Consider the following 17,963-nt stretch of genomic DNA (forward strand, 5'->3'; position numbering starts at 1 on the left):
TATTTATTTATTTTTTTATTGTCTAAAGTTTTACATATGTCTCCTTTTTCCCCAATTGACTCCCTCCACTCCCCCGCCCCCCAGCCATTCCCAAACCAAGGCAAGCTCAAGCTGCCCCAGTGTCTGTGTCCATTGGTTATGCTAACATGCATGCATGTAAATCTTTTGATTACTCTCTAACCCCCCCTCCCCACTACCATTTGTCTTTGGATCTATTCTTGTGCATCAAATTATGTTGATCATTATATCCCACATATGAGTGAGATCATGTGATATTTATCTTGCTCTGGCTGGCTTATTTCATTCATTTTTTAGAGAGAGAGTGGTAGGGGGAGAGAGATAGAAGGGAACATCAATGAGAGAGACACATTGATCGGTTGTCTCCTGTACACAGAACCTGCAACCCAGGTACATGCCCTTGACCAGGAATCAAACCCTTGACCCTTCAGTGTGTGGGTCAATGCCCTAACCACTGAGCACACCACCCAGGGTGACTTTTGACCTTTTAAATTTATCTTGATTTATGTAAAATCAATCTCTGAAACACAAATAAGCAGGGCCATTGGTACGGTGCTGGCCAGTGTGGCTCAGTTGGGTGGAATATTGTCCTGTACACTGAAAGGTGGTGGGTTTAATCCCCAGTTGGGGCGCCTACGGGAGGCAGTCTGTCACATTGATTATCTAAAATTTCTCTGGCTCATTTTCTCTTCTCTTCTGTAAAATAGGACTAATGTTGCCTATCTCTGGAGTTGTTTTAAGGCTTACATTAAATGCACAGATTTATGCAATTGACAAAGTGCTTGGCACAAAATAGCAGCTCAGTGAATGATTGTTACATACATTATAATTTATCACACACACACACACACACATAACCTCACACTTTTTATGAGGGACTAACTGAATGAACCTATACTTATTTTGTTTTGCTTTTTTTTTTTTTTGGTGTTTTAGATAATCATATAAAATTTCTAAGGGAAAATGAACACAGCAATAATTAAATATAGTCCCAGAGTAGAGTATAACTTGCATATTAACATTAATAATGGGGTATATACATGATACTTTAAAATAGGTAATTACATATCATGAAAAACAACTTTTGAGATTTGTATCATCTTGTTGTGGAAAGACATTTAATATCAAACCTTATATAAGAGTATGAATGAGAACACTTTAAAAGTCATTTATAAAACGATATTGTAGGGTGGGGGTGGCCTGGAGAGGTCAATGGGGAGAAAAGGAGATTTATGTAATACTTTAAACATTAAAGAATTTAAATTAAAAAAAACCCTATATTCTACTTTATATTTTGAATTTTCTGTGATATTTCAGTTATCATCATATTTGGCTAGATATGCTCTCTAATAGGAATTTTGCTTTATGCTGCATGTATGAGGCTTCATTTAGTGTATTTTGATCCATTTTTGACATATCACTGGCCTGTCCATTATAAATGTTTAGAAAATGAAATGAGTACCCAGGTTTCCCTGGGGTGTCCTTTTTATTGAATTTATTGGGGTGACATTAGGTGATTAAATTATATAGATTTCAGGCGTACAGTTCTTTTGTATGTCTTTTGTTTTGATACAGATTACTTCTGGAACACTGTTCGTCATGCCTTTGAACTCTAACCATGACATATAACTTAATTTTCAAGGATAACTTGGTCTTCATTTTTTGCTGTCTCCCAAAGCATAATACCTCTTTAATACTTAATATTTACAAATGGAACGTGCACTTGGCTCTTTAAGGTTTCTAGTACTCTTGATAAAAGAATCTTGCTACTTCTTGAAGCATAGTTTTAAAGTTTTCCTAAATAAGAAATCTAGTGAATATTATCTGGAATTACCGTTATGTAATATCCGCTGCCATCACCACAATGGAATACCTTTTATAATTAAAAGGCATGCAGTCATGCTTGGGCGAAATGGAATAAGAAATGAAATTGTCCCCTAGTGGGGGTACAATCGAGCTTTTTCTTGGTTGCTCAGGGGAGGGGAAGGGTTTTCAGTGTGTGCATGGGGAAGGAGGAAAGCCTCAATAAATAATGCGTTTTTCATCACTCATTTCCATGCCAGCTCCGAATCTCAAATAATAAGTCAACTGCGATTACATGAAGGTACATCAGGTGACATTTTATCCTCGTTTAGATCTAGAGAAATGGATTTAAGGATGAGGAATGGCTGACTTTAGCAAACAGATTAAAAATAGCACATTACCTAAACGCTGAGTGACTCAGACTTAAAAACGCACACATGTAAAGGCCTTCCCATGTAAAACCAAAGCGTTTTGGCTACTGAGAGGCAAGGTTGTGACCTGGCTTTCAGCCTGTCTCCATTCTTGACCTCCTTTCTTTTAGTTCAAAGAGATTAAATCCAGTTTCCTGGGCCAGCCTCGGATGAGAACACCACGGACACTCTGGCTTTGAGATCGATAAGGCTGAGATGGAGAAAAGGGACTATGAGCTCATAGGTCCTTTCCATCCCTCTCGTCTGGGCCCCTGCCATTCCATCCCACACAACCCAACCTCCCGCCACCCCGGCCCTCCTGCTGTTCCCCAAACACACCAAACATTCCCCTCAGTGCCTTTGCACAGCCTGTTCTCGCCACCCCTCAGACACCACCCCCATTTCTGTTTTTGCAAACTCCTACTCATCGGTCAGGAAGCGTCACCCACTCGGTGAAACCCTCCCCAGTCGCTGAGCAGAGCTTGTCAGTCTTTCCTATGGGCTCTCCTACCACTTTGCTTGTTCCTGCTCTGACTCCACTTCATGGAAATGTGTCTTTTTTAAACATCTCTGCCTCAGACTTTCAGTTTTGACCCCAGGGAATGGAGCTGAGCCCTGTCATCTTCTTTACCCAGTCCCTTACCGATAGCTAGTCAAGACTTGTGCATCCATCCTGAGGCAGATGAATGGTGCTGTAGATGTAGACAGAGGTGGAGACAAAGAAAGAGATAGAGACAAAGAGAGAGGTAGAAATAGGGATGGAGCCCTCGAGGGGGTGCTTCGAGTACCCAAGAGAACGACCTCAGAAACAGATGGCCCTGAACTTGGGATACGTGGGGAAAAGGAGTGGTCGCTATATGTGTAGTTAGGCATATGAACACTATGTACATTGGTAAGGGTTGGGGGAGGGGGTGTGGTAGGAAGCAGCAGTGTGCCCATAGACTTATGGTTAATTTATTTGATGAAATGTGGTCGTCTTTAAAAGGGATGTATGAGTCGCCGCAGTGGTTCTCAACCTTCCTAATGCCGCGACCCTTTGATACAGTTCCTCATGTTGTGGTGACCCCCAACCATAAAATTATTGCCGTTGCTACTTCATAACTGTAATTCTGCTACTGTTATGAACCGTAATGTAAATATCTGATATGCTATATGTGTTTTCCGGTGGTTGCGACCCACAGGTTGAGAACCGCTGGATAGAATAAAGTGAACTGCCTTAAACAGAGGGAAAGCTGCCCTCGGATGAAGTGGCCAGGGCCTTTCTTATGTTAAGTTGGATAGAAATAGCACCTCTATTACAATAATGTCAAAGATACATTCCAGGGAGAGGATGGGCTTCCAAAACAATTGAGAAATGAAGGAACGTGATGGAAAACTCCTCCCCTTTCCACATAGATCCACCTCCTATAGACACCAACCAGTGAATACATGAAAATCTGAGAGTCCTTTCTAGTATGTAGGTCAACCGCAGGCTGTGAAAGAAGATCAAACTCATTAAGTATCTGTTGTGGTTGAGAATGCCTTTAAGAATGAAAAATTTAGATGTATTCAATACTCAACACCTACGCACCAAAGAACAGAACCCAGATGAGCTAATCTGCAAGACTGGAGTGAAAATGAGCTAATGCTGTTAGGGGATTGAATGCAAACTATGGCAAGAGATCAATAACAATTGAAAGAGGGAGGAGGAAAAATTCTGCTCAGCTGCTAACAACGACAAAGCAGCAAATTTGCAAAATGCATTAACTGTTTCAGTAACAGGTAGGATAATGTAGGAATTACTGGCTTGATTGATCCTCTGCAGCAGTGGTTCTCAACCTTCCTAATGCCGCGACCCTTTAATACAGTTCCTCGTGTTGTGGTGGGGACCCCCCAACCATAAAATTGTTTTCGTTGCTACTTCATCACTGTCATTTTGCTACTGTTATGAATCGTCATGTAAATATCTGACATGCAGGATGTATTTTCATTGTTACAAATTGAACATAATGAAAGCATAGTGATTAATCACAAAAACAATATGTGATTATATATGGGTTTTCCAATGGTCTTAGGCGACCCCTGTGAAAGGGTCGTTCGACCCCCAAAGGGGTCGCGACCCACAAGTTGAGAACCGCTGCTCTACAGCTATATTCATTGTGATGCCTTTTTTCCTTCCTTCCTTCCTTTTTTCTTTTCTTTTTTTTTTCTTTCCTTGGGGGTCGGTGGGAGGTATAGGAACTGTAGAGGATGGAGGACTTTCTTGTCTTTTTCTCATTCCCCCTGTAGCTGACTTACCCATGCTATCACCATCATGATAAAGAGGCATGCGTAATGTTATTCAGGCGGGCAGTGGAACTGACAACACATTTTATATATTATCCAAAACATTGAAGAAGAAAATTTGCAATAACCTAATAGTCATTTGTTAAAGCATGAAGTTGGCCTCATCAGCCGAGAAATGGAATTTGCGAGCTGTTAAATGTCAAAGCTGACCCCGGGGAGTTTTCGAGGTGGGATGATGTGGCGAAGGGCAAGCTTCAGGTCATGTTTTATACAAGACGTTTAATTGTTCTGGCTAGGAAGTCGAAGTGACTCATTGAGTTGAAGTGGTCTCTATCTCCCAACACAGATTTCAAATGGGGGAGGATAGCATAGCAATAATATCTTTAAAAGGATTGGACTAGCTCACTTCGGTCTTTTAACTACTTCCATCCAGATTCATTTGTTTTGGACACAAAAGTTGATAGCAGGCCAATGATAGCAAAAACACAGTGTCTTTGTCACCCCTTTTGAACCCACACAAACCTTTTCACTGTGTTTAAACCAGAATTATTATTATTATTATTATTTTTGCCAAAGAAAATTGTGAGCTATTCGGACTTTTCTGAGCTTTTATTGGAGAACGTTAAATGGTTTATAGCTATAAAGAATTGTTACGTCATGGTGACACCAAGTTCATGGTACGGTGTTCTCCAGTCGTGTTTTGATTATCCTCAGAAACGTTCAACCCACTTAGGTATGAGCATTTTTTATTTGACATCAAAAGCTTATTCACAGTGATTTTTTAGCCAGGAGATTTAGATTGTGCGTCTTACATCACCTTGAAAGGCTATGAGCAACTGGGGATTTCTGATCACAACATTTGCTAGTCATCTGCTATTCCCTTCAACCACTCTTCTCTGGCCACTGATACTGCTAAATCCGAAGCTTAAATTTAAGTTATCTCTGAAGAAATATTTATTGTGAGAAGAATGTGGTCATGAGCTTATAGGAAACATTGTCTCTTCCATCTTCATCCCCTGCAAAGTATTAAGAGTATTTAAAAACTAAGCTGAAAGAGATATCTAGGGGAAAAAAATCAATAAGTGAGCTTATATCAAAAACAAACAAACAAAAATAACTGCTCTAGCCCAGCCGGTGTTGCTCAATGGTTGAGCATCAACTCATGAACCAAGATGTCACCAGTTTGATTCCTGGTCAGGGCACATGCCCAGATTTCCAGCTTGTTCCCCAGTAGGGGGTGTGGGGAGGCAGCCTGATCGATGTTTCTCTCTCATGGATGTTTCTAGCTCTCTATCCCTCTCTCTTCCTCTCCCTCTAAAATCAATACAAATCTTAAAAAAAAATAACTGACTTAGACAATTAAGGTCCTCTGAAGGAAAAACAGAAGTCACCAAGGCAGACAGAGGGCAACTGTTGCACCCAGAACAGTAGCTGCAGGGAAGTTCAGTAGAGGGAGATAGCTTGTGCATTAAGAGAGAAGTATCTTGCCCTGGCCGGTTTTGCTCAGTGGATAGAGCGTTGGCCTGTGGACCAAAGGGTCCCAGGTTTGATTCCTGTCAAGGGCACGTGTCTGGGTTGTGGGCTCAATCCCCAGTAGGGGGCATGCAGCAGCCAGTCAATGATTCTCATCATTGATATTTCTATCTCTCTCTCCCTCTTCTTTCCTCTCTGAAATCAATCAAAATATATTTTTAAAAAGAGAGAGAAGTATCTTAAAGTATAAGATCAGAAAAGTGTTCTCGGGTGAAATCATAAAGGATTTCAAATTGCCAGGCTGAAAGGCTTGAACTTTATTTTACCCACAATGGTAAAGTAACCAAAAGAGTGTGGAAGGTTAGGAGGCTAGTTTGACTGCCCAGATCTAAGGCAGAGTAATAGGCATGGAAAGAAGTTAATTTTGCTAGAAATCATGAAGGCAGAATTAATAGGGTTAGGCAGTTGGTTAAAATGGGGAGTAATGAGGGAGCTGAAAGAACCAAGTAGCTATTAATCTTTCGGAGTGGGAAACGATGTCTTACATCAAATTATTATTTCTGCGCTTTGGCCTTATTGGTCTAAATCTGAAAACCCACCTAATTACTTTGTGTTCTAATTTTTCTATTTATTTTGAGTGATTCATTTTTTTTTTAAATTGGCCTTATTCTTTAATGATTTCTATGCCTATATTTTCCCCAAGGGTACATATTTCCCCATTCTATAAAGGAAGTGTTCATTTATTAGGACAGTGAGATATACCAGCATCAATAAGCACGTCCATAGATATATTAGCGATAATATTCATATGCATGCACCCACTACCACCCTGTGTAAAAAGTATGCACTGCAGAGGCATCTTTAAGTTTCCAATGGCATACTTTTAGAGTCCTAGTACCCGTAAAATAAAAGATAGTCTTGGTATCTCTTCATTCTTAAGTATACCACACTGCGTTGACATATACGCCTATCTGCCAGGGTTGTAGTAGAAAAAAAGTTCCAAGAATTAAAGTCATCCTCTTGTAAATGTTGTATTTATAATTGAATTGATCTGCTTAATACTTATAGAGTATATGGGCCTATTAACCTTTCTAGTGGGAAAGGAACCTAGAACTACACCAGGGAAGTGGGCATATTATTGGAAGGCAGTGGAATGCCTGTGACTGCCATGTCTGAGGCTCCCAGTGGCCCCCGTTTTTCTAGCCATGCAGTGGAATACGTTCAACAATACATACGATCCAACTCTCGACGCTCACAGCAACATGGTGACTCTCAAAATAATTGTCCTGAGTGGAACAATCCTGAAAAGAGAGAGTAGACCTCTATGATTCGGTACATATACATTCCTAGAAAACGCCGATGTGTTTAATATATGTGATTCACTGTGTATTCGCAATACCTCACTAAACTGTTTTTTATTTATTTAAAAAAAAATGGAGGCATTCTTTATGCTATTATGGAGTGATCCAGGGTATATTGCTAAGTTTTTAAAAAAATCAAGGTTGGATATTATATATGCTACTCTTTAAGAAAAGAGATAACAAGAAGCATAAGGAACATGTGTGTGTGTGTGTGTGTGTGTGTGTGTGTATTTTAGAAAAATTATGGAGGTACAAATTATTAAAAATTGTGGTGGTTATCTATGGGGGAGTATGATCTGGGAAAAATGACTATTTCTCTAACCTTATATATATACTGGTGTAGTTACCAAATTTTAAGAGTAAACATAGAAGCATGTTAACAAGGTAGAGAAAACTGGATACATAAGAGGTAGAAAAAAAGTTTTCACCAGAAGTTAAGAGACGCTGGAACAATATTTGCAAATTTATAAAGGAAAGAAATTTCATATCAAGTCCAATTTTCTTCAGAAGACATAGATCCTCAGACAGGCAGGAACTCTGTGAATGCTGGGCATGTCTTGATAAACACACTTAAAAATAAATTCCTGCCTTCAAAGATTATTCAAGATAAAGAATTCAGGATTGGATAAGGCCTAACGAAAATAATTGTTAGCAAGCAATAAAAGAATGTGCTTTAATATTCAACCTGAATGAATGTGGGAAATACCATTTCAGAATTGGATGTATATTTGTTCAATTTTGACAGTGGAAAAATAATGATATAACTAAATGGACATGAGAGAGGCATTGGGAGTCCTAGGAACAAAGAACTTTCTCTTTTGCATTCATTAGGGATTGATCATTTTGATGTAGGTTAATATACATAATTAAACATAATGGCCATAGCCATTTAATATTTCTTTATCTAAAAAGTTTGAGTGATTTTCTAGAAGAAACAGCATTGAAAAGTTCTGCAGGGTCTCTGTTTTCATGTTTCTTTTTCATTAAGTTTGAGAAACAGTAAATTTAGCATTTTCAATAAAAACAGCGTGTATGTGCTATTTTTGTAGAATTGCCTACCTACCTACCTACCTAGCTACTTACCTGCCTTTATATTTGCACATGTACAGCTAGGATGCTTACCAAATGTTGACAGTGATTGTTTTTGCATGGATAAATTGGGTAATTGTATTTCTTCTCTACATATTGCATTTTTTGGTGTTATATCTTTGTATGAATGTGAACCATTAAGATTATGTTGAAAGGTGCAATTAAACAGATCAATTAAGAAAAACTAGATGTGTCAACCAGTAGAGGAATTGGTGGGTATTATGAGCTGAATTGTGTACCCCAGAGTTTATAGGTTGAAACCCTAACTCCCAATGTGACTGTATATAGAGATAGAGATCTGAAGGAAGTGATTAAGATTAAATGAGGTCACAAGGATGGGGCCCTAACCCAGCAGGATTAGTGTCCTTATAAGAAGGAGAGACACCAGGAATGTGAATGCACAGAAGAAAGGCCATGTGAGGACCTGATAAAAAGCTTTACCAGAAACCAATTTTGGCAACACCTTAATCTTGGACTTCCTCCTCCAGGACTGTGAGAAAAGTTATGTTGGTTAAGCCACCCAGTTTGTGGTATTTTGTGATGGCAGCCCTAACAGACTAACACAGTGAATAAATTCATGTTTATGCTGCCATTAAAAAGAGTAATTCCTATGTGTATATATAAATACATAAATAAACATATCCTATATAAAGAAAAATGTATTTAGGTACATAATGTCTTTGTTACCTCAGTAAATGACAAAAGCAAATTTCAGGGAAATGCACACATAGTATGATTCAGTTTCTGCTTCAAAGAAAAAGACAGCAAGACATAATAAATTCTGTATGTGCATGTTTTTATACATTCGTATGAAGAGCGATTTACCAGTTTATTGACATTGGTTTCCTCGAGGGGACTATTAGGGAAAAGAAGCCACCAACCAATTATTTTTATATATTTCTGTATTGCTTGAAATGTTACATTAAGCATGCATACTTTTGTGATTTAAAAATAGGATTAATGAACCCTCATATTGTGAAAAATAACACAATATATGTTTAATTTGTGTCTGTGTGGTATATGCATACTGATTTCTATCTCTATGTCATGTACCCAACAGCACTTGGTCAAGGATTCCAAAATCTTTCTACCAAGCTGTTCTTTGCTCAAATGCAAATAACATAACAATGTTTCTTGTTGTATTTCTGGCAAAAATTCTCAATGTACATAGTCACTCCTTTTTTTTTCAAACCTTGAGTTTTTTTTCCATGTTAGTTCTCTGTGCATATGATATGTGTGTATACACACGTGTGTTAAGTAGGCAAATTAGATGATCTACAAGATTTATTTTTGTTGTATCTTAACTCAGAGTTGGCTATAAAGCAAGAACAGCAAACTCTCAAAAGAATTCCTTTATTAGAGAATCGCCAGGGCCTCTGATATGTGTTATATTCTACGTGGTGCCTAATTGTGGATAGTAATTCATATTAGACAGCTATAAAGGTAATGTAAACTAAGACATCCGATGGATAAAGATAATTTTCTCTGTGCAAAAATTCCCAGTCTAGAAAAATGGGAGACGTCCCTAACACACGTTTTGATGAAACATGTTAGAAAAAGCTCAGGACTGAATGGATGCCTGTGGAAGGCGAGATGGAATTTATCAAGTGAAACAGAAGCAGGGGTCACGCGGGCCAAGAATGAAAAACAAATGCAAATCTACGAGCTGTTATTTTAAAACCAAAGAAAAGTAGGTTACACAAGCCACTTCCATTTTTAAATGCTACCCCTCTCTGGTGGTGGTGGTGGTGTGTGTGTGGTGGTGGGGCCGGGGGGGGGGGGGGGTGAAGACCTTTTCCCACTTTTTTTTTTTTTTTTTTGCGAAGGATGCTGTTTTTCCACGGAGGCAAAGAGTAATATTTGAGGAAGAGATTTTCCAGATGCAATTACAGCAAGACACTAAAGCTCAGGTTTGCACGTGGGTAAACACGTGCTTTCTCACCGAGAGAGAAGTTTGGCTTGGCAGGCCCTGCTACAAGCATGACTCTGGGCCTACAGAAAGCCAACGCTACAGAAACCCAAGAGATCTCCAAAAATAACACCAGCATGAGGGCCTTGAAACGCCTCATATTGGTCATGCTGCGAACGGCAGTACTCGGGTGCTCAGCACCCTCAAGGCTCCTGACCCTCAACATTCTCCTTGGCATTAAGACTTCATTTGGGCCTGCCTGGTGTTGCTCAATGGTTAGAGCACCGGCCTAAGAACCCGGAGGTCACAATTCAATTCCCTGTCAAGGCACATGCCGGGGTTTGGGGCTCGATCTCCAGTGCAGAAAGCAGCCGATTGATGATTCTCTCTCATCATTGATGTTTTTATCTCTCCCTCTGCCTCCCCCTCTCTCTAGAATCAATAAAAACATTTTTTTAAAAGGACTTTATTTGGCATCAAAGTCTTAAGAGGAGGCTGTATACTGGATTTGGGTTTGAGGACTTAGTTGTTCAATTTAAATACTTCTGAAAGCTCTAAAAAAACATAGGAGAGTATCTTTGAAACCTTAACTAGACAAAGATTTTTATAGGACAAATAATGAATAAATTGAACTTCATCAAAATCTGTACAATTTCCTGCTTATTAAAAATACCTTTCTGCCCTACCCAGTGTGACTCGGTTGGGTGGAGACTCTTCCCATACATGGAAAATCATGGGTTCGATTTTCAGGCAGGACCGTCTGGGGTTGTGGGTTTGATTCCTGTGCTGGTTGTGTGTGGGAGGCAACAGATTGGTGTTTTCTCTCTCACATCGATGTTTCTCTCTGTCTCTCTCCCTTTCTTTCTCTATGATGAATTATTAAAAACTAGAGGCCCGATGCATGAAATTTGTGCAAGGAGCTCAGCCCTCGCAGCCGCCGCCTCGGCTCTCGTAACCCCAGCTTCATCCGGAAGGTCGTCCAGAAGGACGTCTGGAAGGTCGTTAGGCTGTCTGGTCTAATTAGCATATTACGCTTTTATTATTATAGATGCCTTTAAGAGGATACAAGTGCTGGTCCCACAGTGAAAAAAAATCCTTTTCATGTGAGAAGTGGCCTGTGCCATCTTACCCAGAGTGCGGGTTCAATTTCCAGCGGAAAGGTTATTTTGAAATATTGACAACTACTGGAGGACCCTGTGTCTACCTCTGTGAATACCTGGGGGCCCTGGGACACAAAAGTGAAAACCACCGATTTGACCACAAAGAAACGCCAGCATGGTGAGGGGAGAGAGAGGCCGCTCATGGACTCTCTGGGGACATGAACTGCTTTTGGGATCAGGCAAGTCCCAGCACCCAGCACAGTTCCTCTTGCAAAGAGGCGCTTAATCCTCACCTGTTGAACTTCGCAGAGAGGAGCCAGGGCTTGAGCTGAGGCCTTTTAACCAAAACTTCTTTCCTCTTTGCATTAGACCAGCGGTAATAGCATTGCTCTGCTGGCCACGCGAGTGTGTCGTAAGCATCTCATAGGAAGGCCCTTTGTAAACTGCAGAGGAGAACTATGTAACTGTCAGGGGTGATGGTGATGACGGGTGGGCTGACAACAAATGTGATGACAGTGAGCACAGCGTCGATGACATTTGTCATAAAGATTGTCGGGACTGACTATGGGCCCAGGTGCGCTAGCTGCCCGGTTTGGTATATGTAATGGGAAGAAGTGCGCATGTGGGTGTGGGGGTCAGAGGGAGGAGGCAGTGAAATAAAACTGAGCAAAGTAGAATAGAGCCACCCGGACCCGGGCTGACATTACCGTTGACGCCACAATCGGGTCTCTGCCAAAATGATCCCAAACAGGATGCTATGCGAGGTCACCCAGCCTCGTAAGGACTCCCACAGGGGCACATACCTGGTGGCTCTCCTTTTGTGAATGAAGAGAAAACTACAGTTTCCAAAACTGCCAATCAATGGCATGTCGGTTATCTTCCGATTTGTTCCTCGCCCTGTCATTTTCAACTTTCTATATTTGCACGTTTTTCTTTGGAAGAGAGGACACCACTTCTAGGAGGGGGGAGAGGGGAGAGAATCTACTGCTGGATGAGTTGCCTTGAATCCACTTGGTGGCAGTGAGAAATATCAGCTGACAACGTTCATTCCCTTAGCACCAGTTTGGCATGAGCAGGGTTATATGCTAAGCTCTGAGCTCTAGCAATTCTCTAAACTTGCCAAGTTATACCTTGAAAGCAGTGTAACTCATTAAGACCATTCTACATTTCTAAGCACATAGAAATCATGTTTTATCTCCAGGATATTTGCAAAATATACGTGAAAAAGACCACGTGGTATGCCCCCCTCTGCGAAACGTAAAAGGCCCTCAAGAAATCATTCATTCATTCTAGACTTTCTTCTTTCCACAAAGCTAGGGGCATTTCCCCAAGGACAGCTTGTTATGGGTGATGCTGAACAGATTTTACCGATGAGGCATCTCTAAAAGTGTACAATGCTAGGGGCCCTCCTGCTCTGGGGGCTTGAGATTCTGAGAGCAGTAGCTCCTCAAAAACCAAAGCTCGTCAGCATCATGGGTAGAACCTCAGCTCACCCATCACTGGTTCCATTGACAACAAAGGGATTACTCACCTGGCGTTTGTGAAAAGGCATGAAGCTTTCAAGAAATGATGCCAGTTGCTCCCAGCCGGCATAGCTCAGTGGTTGAGCATCGACCTATGAACCAGGAGGTCACGGTTTGATTCCTGGTCAGGGCACATGCCCGGGGTTGCAGGCTCAATTCTCAGTGGGGGGCGTGCAGGAGGCAGCCGATTAATGATTCTCTCTCGTTGTTGATGTTTCTATCTCTTGCTCCATCTCCCTATCTCTCTGAAATCAATAAAAATATATTTTTAAAAAAGAAGAGATAATGCAGGTTGTAAGAATCTAAGGTAGTAACATGCCACACATGGATGTATGTGCACAAACGCAAATCCTATATAATAAAAAGGATAATATGCAAATCGACCGAATGGCAGAACAACCAGTCACTATGACGTGCACTGACCACCAGGAGGCAGACGCTCGATGCAGGAGCTGCCCCCTGGTGGTCAGTGCACTCCCACAAGGGTAGTGCTGCTCAGCCACAAAGCTGGGCTGAGGGACCACCCCCCCCCCCACACACACACACCCTAAGTGCATGAATGTCGTGCACCGGGCCTCTAGTGGCAATATAAAGGACTTTATCTTGTGTTTTCTTTTTAAAGTCCTGCATAAGAGTTAATTATTATTCATAGAAATATCTACAAGCAGGTACAGAATTTCTCCATCCTCTACAGTCAGGCATGAACTTGGTTGTTTTGATTCCTCGATTTTCAGGCTTCGGTTTCAAATCACTACCCACACGGCCACGTCTCTGCATAAAACCCTGGCACATAAAGCCAGGGTTGTTTGGGAAATGCCTAGCATGAATCGTGTCGAGCCCACTGTCTTTATGCCTTTAGCTTTTTAATTGACTTTGCATGCATCAACCCTGCCTTCCAGTAAGGCGACGCGGTTCCCAGGGATTGTCAAAAGACGCCTGTCTGGAGAGCTGATCTAATCCAGTTGGTGCCATTGAAAAACCTTAAATGGCAGCTTTCATCTTATTTGTAAAAACTCTCTTGGTTCGGGTTACATTTTAATCCCAGTTGCTATATCAGCTTTATGGCAGCAGGGATGGGGGTAGACTTGGGAGGGGGGTGCGGGGGGGGGGGAGGGGGAAGTTCGAGGAGGCTCCAGGGGGCGCGAGGCTGTTTTTGGCTAAGCTTTCCTTTTCCTCTTCTTTTATGTAAATTATTAACTCAAGCAAAATCCTATAATGGGGGCAGTCTCTGAGGCTGGAGGGCAGGCCAGTTTGGGGCTCAGACTCCACTCTAGTTGTCCCTGAGAGCTAGCTGGGACAGACACGTATATTTAAAGCTCACCCTTCTGGCTCTGATGATGGCAGAAGATTGCAGCCTGTGATAAAGAAACAAGCTCATGTGTGTGCGTCGTTTTCCATCATGGCTAGGGAAGATTCGATCCCCCGGACACGTGCGCGGGTCTCAGTGACCCAAAGCAAGATTATAACCATAGTGGTGACACTTTAGCCCGAAGTGACTTTCCAAAATAAACAACATAGCTTTGTCACAGTTTTCTTTTTTTCTTCCTTTTTTTTTGTATCCAGACCGACACTGGGCTTGTTATCCTTGGATAAAATGTCATTCAGAGGCACAGCTTCCCATCCCCTCATACACCCTGTGTGTGCATTTGTCTGCACGTTTAAGAGAGTGATACCGTCCCCTTGAGTTGGGATCCTGTTTATTCCTCACGTAGCCTTCGGTCAGCCCACGTTTGCCTCTGAAGGTGGGTAAAGGGCTAGACGAGGGGAAATGCCTGATACTGGAGAGCATGCGTCATGCTCTGTAAATAGTATCTCATTTAACACCCGCGCTAACACAGAGAGGCGGCGGCTGCCAGTCTCACCGTGCCGATGGGTAAACCCGAAGCCCAGATGGTCCAGGCGATTCTGTCCTGATCGTACATCTCAAGGATGACCTGGCGGGGATTTGGCCAGAGGTGGCCTCCTCCCTCAGACCCCGTGGCTTCAGGGTCAGGCGTGTCGTAGGTCCATAGAGAAGAGCCCGGCTCTTTCTTGTCTGCGTCCCCATCTCTCTACACAGGTCTGTGTCCCCTCCGTGCCTGGCACACGCAGGACACTCACTGGGGACTCTCAAGGTCGGGTGCAAATGTCTGTTACTCTCATGTCTCAGTGAGATTCTGCTCTTGGCAAAGGCAGCCTTTGGTAACCTGCAGTGTGATCTCCATCCAGGTCGTCCGGAAGCCCCTATGATCTTCATTTCTCAGCCATGCCCACTGGGTGCCCTTAGACATGTACTCTCTGTGCATTGATCACCGCCCTTCTCCAGGGCCTCTGTTATAAAACTCTGGGTAACAAGATGGTCAGGGACAGATGCTGAGGAATCATGTGCCACCCTAGAAATGGATTGTAGTCCATTCACCAGAGCTTTACCCCCGTCAGAAGCTGCCCTCGGGACAGCGTGAGAACAGGCGGATGCCTGATGTTGTAGGGAGGGCACGACGCATTGAGAGGACGCATGACCCTGGCGTTGAGACACAAGAAAAACAGGGTCCAGATCCCTGCCCTCTGTCCATGGATGCGTGACATAATCTCCCAGAGCTCAGGCTCCTTATCTATGAAGCGCAGATAATAGCATCTGTCATCGTTGGGGGGTGACATGAGAGTAAGGGAAACCACAGAGCTCGCCCTTGTAGGTGTCCTGAAAATGGCAGCTCTGATCAATCTCAGGATTCAGACCCCCCCGGGAGAGGTCGATGAGCTGTGTCTGGGCTGGATGGGATCCGGAGTGCCTTGGTCTCTTTGGGCTGCTCTCACAGAAACCGCATGGACGGGACAGTAGCAGCCATGTATTTCTCACTGGAAGTTCAGGATGAGGGTGCCGGCCTGGTTGAGTTCCGAAGGCTGCCCTCGGGGTTGCAGCACTGGGTCACCACACCCTGCTCCCCTGGAATGCCATCTTTCCCACAATGAGGTCCCCCCATTAATTATCAGGGGAGTGGCTCTCCAGGCCATGGGGGAGGCTCTCTGTGGTCCTCTCCGTGGCCCGGATCCAGGTTTTTCCCTTTGTTTGGATGAAGTAGGTTTAAACTCTGCTTCCTGAATCCCTGCCCGCACCCAAGGAAATCCTGGAAGGGCTTTCTCTTCTTCGGTGACAACCTTTAAAATATTTAACACCAGTGCTGGCTACTGGCTGAGCAGGGGAGGCCCCGGGGTGGCCTGGGAAGGCACCTACATGGCCCATCCTAGAAACTATTCATCCTCTCTGACCAGAGCAGTTCAATGTTTTAATAAGCCTGGTGGCTATTCTGGTGTGTAGCAGCTGAATACCATTTCTACCTTCCTCCCCACCTTAGAAATGAAGTTAGAAATCCATTGTCACCCAGCCAGGGTGGTTCAGTGATTGAGCATCGGCCTGTGAACCAGGAGGTCACAGCTTGATTCCTATTCAGGGCACCTGCCCAGATTGCTGGATCACTTCCCAGTAGGGGGCGTGCAGGAGGCTGCCAATCAATGATTCTCATCATTGATGTTTCTCTCTCTCTCCCCCTCTCCCTTCCTCTCTGAAATCAATAAAAAAAAATATTTTTAAAAAATAATGAAATCGCCAAAACTGGTTTGGCTCAGTGGACAGAGCATCGGCTTGCAGACTGAAGGGTCCCAGGTTCGATTCCGGTCAAGGGCATGTACCTGGGTTGCGGCACATCCCCAGTGGGAGATGTGCAGGAGGCAGCTGATCGATGTTTCTCTCTCATCGATGTTTCTAACTCTGTCTCTCTCCCTTCCTCTCTGTAAAAAATCAATAAAATATATAAAAAAAATAATAAAAAAAAAATAACGAAATCCATTCTCTTAGAAATGTCTGTGCAGCTGGGCGCTTTGCAAGTCTGGGAATGGCAAGCACTGTTAAAGTTGTTTTGACCACAGTCACGCCTGGGCTGAGCCTGTGTGTGAAGAATTTCATAGTTTTCCTCAAAATGCTGGTACATGGGCGGAGCTTACGTAATCACCCAGAAATGGGAGGCTGGGGTCTCCCACTCTGTTCAAACTCTCATTTGCAGATCTCGAGTGCCCTTGTCCCTTCCACCATCAGTAGCTATAGCTCATTCCAGGCAGAACGCAGCAACAAAAGCCAATCCTTCTTTATTAAAAGAAACAAAAATCCGCCCTCCGTATAGCTTTCTGAGCAAATGCTTGCCACGCAGGCCTCCGCAAAGAGCTTCCTGCTCAGCCTTCTGGTCTGCAGAAATGCGCTGGGGTTTGTCAGCCTCACTTCTTGTCACAGCCCCCACCTACACGGAAAGACAAATGGAAGATGGCAGCCGGGCCCCGCAGCCAAAGCCTGCACGCAGTGAACCGGGACACAGAGCCCTTCTGGGAGAAATGGAGTATTTGCTAATAGACGACAGAACTCAGCCAGCTTGTGGAACCACCCAAAACAAAGGAAAACCACCAAGCGTGAGAGTGAAGACGGGGGCGTGTGATGCCGGCAGTCTGATATGACTAGGGCCCCCTCCCTCAGTTAGTGCGCCTCTTTCTAAGCTGGGGTTAAGAGGAGTTGCTGGAGGGAAGCTATTTGTTTAACCCCCACGGAGACCTCCCACCCCCACAGCCTCTGACTGCATTAGGCCTGGAGAAGTTAAAATGATTATCAAGTGTTCCATCAAAACCAGGATGCTTATCACTCTGGTTTGGCTACTTGCCTGCATTTAGCTCCCAGTTAATCTCGGTGCTGCTGAGTCACTCTCCTGGGGGGCGGGGGGGGCGGGGGGGAACCCATGGTGGAGGGGTGCATGCTCACTACTGTGCAGAAAGGTGAGCAGGCAAAGGGAGTATTGGGGTCACCCCTGGTTTTCCACAGGGGCCTAGGAAAGTAACTAGTACCAGTATCTTCAAATTCAAGAGTGGGGGGGGGCGTTGGGGGGGGGGGGCACAAAAACTTCAAAAGGCCCAAGTTCAAGGAAGTAATTATGTAGAAAGAAATCTGTTGTCATCCACCCATTGGACAAAAACAGCAGTTACGCAAGAGACAAAAA

General features: G+C 43.3%; 1 long non-coding RNA gene across 2 annotated transcripts in view; it reads left to right on the top strand.

Moving 5' to 3' along the window:
- Positions 1–17,963, top strand: part of LOC118678847 — a 388,841-nt gene that overhangs the window by 156,202 nt on the left and 214,676 nt on the right. The window lies entirely within an intron of this gene.

The sequence above is a fragment of the Myotis myotis genome, unplaced genomic scaffold (assembly GCF_014108235.1).
Source record: "Myotis myotis isolate mMyoMyo1 unplaced genomic scaffold, mMyoMyo1.p scaffold_m19_p_21, whole genome shotgun sequence".
Lineage (NCBI taxonomy): Eukaryota > Metazoa > Chordata > Mammalia > Chiroptera > Vespertilionidae > Myotis > Myotis myotis.